Below are 4,484 nucleotides of genomic sequence, written 5' to 3' on the forward strand. Positions count from 1 at the left end.
GTTTAAAGGCTGTAGAACTTGAGCTTTCTGAGTGACCGTGGTCATTGGAGATGATCATGTGACCTGTGGAAGGTCGATCTGACAGAATTTAAATGACCGTTTCATACGTATGAACTACTCGAGGTATCACTTTAAATCGTAGCGTCTTTACAGTAAACAATAGCATCTTTAAAGTAACACGAAGGATCTTTACAGTGAACAGTAACTTTAGCGTAAACGTCAGTCACTGATAATCTACACGGCCACGTGATCAATAATCCTAATCCAATCTGACGAGGGTTCTGACCCTCCTAAATTATGTCCGGCAGTTGGATCATTGCTGGTATCATGTTGCCTGGTTGGATGTTTTCTTCCTTTCTTACGGATCTCCTCGACTCAGAACCAACTGGAAAGGAAGATTTTGGTCTTTCTGATGAGGTTCTGTCCAACCAAACCGGTTCTGTGCGCTCACTCAAATGTAATCTGTCAGACTGATGCTGGTCCGGTTCCGTCCGGCTGATGCTGGTCCGGTTCTGTCCGGCTGATGCTGGTCGTCAGTAACAGCTTGTTGACGTGTGTCAGTCTGTAAAAATAAACCGTCCTGCTTTTACTTTGACCTTGAGTGTAGGTGGTTTCCGTGGCAACAGGAAACAAAACGGAAGTGCTGGTTGCAGCATCGTCCATGTTTCTGCTCAGACCTGCATCTTCCACGTGCAGACCAGTGCAGCTCGTGCACGTGCCCGTTTTCATCCCAGCTGACCTCCATTGGTTCTCTGAGTGGCTATGGTCGGCCTGACTCCTCCCCTTTACCTTCCAAACTCTGGCAGCACATCTGCTGGTATAAATTCAGTCCGATTGGCCGAGGAGGAATCGATCTTCACTGTGGATAAACCCGACCCCCTTTCTCTGAGGACCGTCTGTCACGTGCACGGACAGTTGGGTCATTAGTGATTCTCCTCCGGTCTGTCCTTTGGTTGCTGACTATGACACCTGTGATGAGGGAGAGTCCAGCAGCAATCACCACGCTCACGCTGCTATTTACACTGCCATGATAAGCTCGTTAACTCCCAGTGGCTGATGGGTAACGGCCTCAGCTCAGTTCCCCAGACGACCATTCATTCGGACTGAGACATCAGCAATCACTGTAGGAAATCAGCAAAGGTGATAAGAGTCGAGAAGAAGCAGAACTTGTCCTGCTCTACACTACAACCTGTCCTCAGAGTACTGAAGTGTAACAGAACCTGTCCTCAGAGTACTAAAGTGTAACAGAACCTGTCCTCAGAGTACTGAAGTGTAACAGAACCTGTTATAGAGTACTAAAGCATAAGAGAACCTGTAATCAGAGTACGAAAGTGTAACAGAACCTGTTATAGAGTACTAAAGCATAAGAGAACCTGTCCTCAGAGTACGAAAGTGTAACAGAACCTGTCCTCAGAGTACTAAACTATTTTAGAACCTGTCCTCCGAGTACTAAAGTATAACCAAACCTGTCCTCAGAGTACTAAAGTGTAACAAAACCTGTTCTCAGAGTTCTAAAGTATAAGAGAACCTGTAATCAGAGTACTAAACTATAACAGAAGCTGTTCTCAGGGTACGAAAGTATGACAGAACCTGTCCTCAGTTTACTAAAGTATAACGGAACGTGTCCTCAGAGTTCTAAAGTATTTTAGAACCTGTTCTCAGAGTACAAAAGTATAACGGAACCTGTCCTATAGAATACTAAAGTATAACAGAATCTGCTCTTAGAGTACGAAATTATAACCGAACCTGTTCTCAGAGTACTAAAGTATAACGGAACCCATGCTCGGAGTACTAAAGTACACTAGAACCCCTCCACAGAGTCCTAAAGTACACTAGAACCCCTCCACAGAGTGCTAAAGTACACTAGAACCCCTCCACAGAGTACTAAAGTACACTAGAACCCCTCCACAGAGTACTAAAGTACACTAGAACCCCTCCACAGAGTCCTAAAGTACACCAGAACCCGTCCTCGGAGTACTAAAGTACACTAGAACCCCTCCACAGAGTCCTAAAGTACACTAGAACCCGTCCTCGGAGTACTAAAGTACACCTCCAGGCTGGACGAGTAAAGAGAAAGGGATTCTGAGTCCTGGATGAACGCAGAAAACTTCCACAGACCTGAAAACTCTGAGTCAGAGAGCTCCGCCTGTGGCTACAAACTCTGGAGACCTGAAGGAGAAGTCTTCAGAAGAGGAAGGATGAAAGGAAGAAGAGCTGCTGTAAAATAGATGAGCTGCAGCCAAACGGACCTGAAAGAGTCTTCCTCAGAAACTCGTGAACAGACGACCGAGAAGATGAAAGGAGGAATACTCCAACGTCACAGAAAGCCTTTACACAAAGACACCTCTTAACCCGGAAATATCTGGATATATAAACCCAGGCCTGGTTCTTCTGGGTCCATCAGAACATCACCTGGAAGAGGAGGGAGTATCCTGGCTGAACCCACTTCCTGAACCTCCCAAAAACCTCAGATCCTAAACGGATAAACATTTAACAGGACAATCCTCCAGTAAAAGTGACTTTCCTGAGACATCTATGCAGCGCTGAAGAGTACAAGTCCTGCTTCCGTCTCCAGAGAGATAAAAGAACCATGTTTTCATTCTCTGAAGGCGTCTTTTCCTCCACCAGAAAGCAATCTTTCACCAGCAGCTTCAATGCCGAGGCTGTGAAGGTCATCGGGTCCCAGCAGACTAAGACGTCTGAGAAGCATCTACAGACTGTAAGAACTCCTCTTTGTCTTTACACCAGCAGCCGTGACCCTCTGAGGACGCAGCGATGCATTAGGAAAGAGGAATGAAAGACGTTCTCCGTAAGAGGTTAATGGATCGTTTCCGACGGAAGAACATCCTTTGAAAGACAGCGGAACGTCATGGAGACAGCTCTGTGAGGAGACCTGGAGATGAGAGTAACCAGGAGAGTTAGTTAAGGGACAGTTTGAGAAGGTAGAGAAGTAGTTTAGGGGAAAGGTAGTCAATGCCACGGTCACCACATAATAGTGAGGGATGGGCAGAATCTCTCAGATGTCTATGTGATGTATTAGAAAATCTCTGGTGTGGTCATGAACGACACATGGAGATGTTCCTGGAGGCCACTGACCAGAGAAAATCTTGTTTTTTAACCTTCAATCCTCTCTGTCCACGACCTGTGAACATGCAACTGTCCCCTCCTGATGAGACGACCAGACGGGAGGTTGTCTAAGGTAAGGTTAAGGGAAGTCGGTTCAGGAAAAGGTTAAGGGAATGTTTGGGGGACAGATGAAGTCATGGGTAAAGTTAGTTTAGGAAGAGGTTGAGAGACGAGTGGTCGACCACGAGCACACAGACACTCTCTGCGAGGGTTCGATTCCTCATCATGAGAGGCTGAACCAGAGTGACACACCGCCCCTCTTCCCGTCTGACTCTGAGTTGCTCCAATCTCTCTGATCTTCTCCCGAAGACTAGAAACTCCCAGCATCCTCTGGGACAGCAGAGGACGGATGGGATGTCTTCTGAGGAAACTGGAAAGGCCTAAGGCTCCGCCCACAAGAGCGTCCCGCCAACAGGGCAAGGACAAGGATGCCACGCCTACACCTGTCCATCCTTCCTAATCATCCAGGTGTCTGGTCCAGATGGACCGGTCCAAACTCTTCTTAACCCCCGAGGTTCTGAGGTGAGTTGTGAGTCCGGGCTAAACGGTCGCTCGTGCCCGGTCCTGAGGACGGACCAGGACGGAGCCACCGACCCAGCAGGCCTTTTTACAATCAAGCCTCACTCCCAGAGTCCCCGTCCAATCAGGCGGCTGCAGGAGCGGCGCAGGTTTACGGCTGGACGCCTCATCGAGCTTCACGCCGACCTCTGGGGGCTTGTTACACAACGAGCCGGTCCGGCTCCACGGTGGAGATAAACACCAGGTTCTGAGCTCTGCACTCCCCTCCGTATCCATGACAACGCTGAACTGATGCTCCTGGTTCATGCTCGGCCTCACGATGATTGACACGGGGCTCCTCTGGTTCAGCTACGTCCTCTCTCCGTGTTTGCTCCGTCTTTCCCAGTGGGAACTCCGACCCCGTCGCTCTCCTCCAGAGGAAGACCTGAAACGTCTCGTTGAGATTCTGAGAGTTTAGATCTTCTCTGCATGAAAGAGTTTGGGTTGATTGAAATATAAAGCTGTAAACAGAACAGCAACACAAACAGAGCCAGGATTCAGGATTGAAAATGGATCCCAGAGAACAGGATCTGCTCTGCAGGATCTGCTCTGCAGGATCTGATCCCCAGGATCTGATCTGCAGGATCTGCTCTGCAGGATCTGATCCCCAGGATCTGCTCCCAAGGATCTGATCCCCAGGATCTGCTCTGCAGGATCTGATCCCCAGGATCTGCTCCCAAGGATCTGGTCCCCAGGATCTGCTCTGCAACAGGTGTGACGTACGGATGAGTTCATCACATCTGTTGTTGCAAATCCATCCAGCATTCACAGTGTGCTGTCAGTGCAGGCGGGGGGGGGGG

The sequence above is a fragment of the Oryzias melastigma genome, linkage group LG2, assembly GCF_002922805.2.
Source record: "Oryzias melastigma strain HK-1 linkage group LG2, ASM292280v2, whole genome shotgun sequence".
Lineage (NCBI taxonomy): Eukaryota > Metazoa > Chordata > Actinopteri > Beloniformes > Adrianichthyidae > Oryzias > Oryzias melastigma.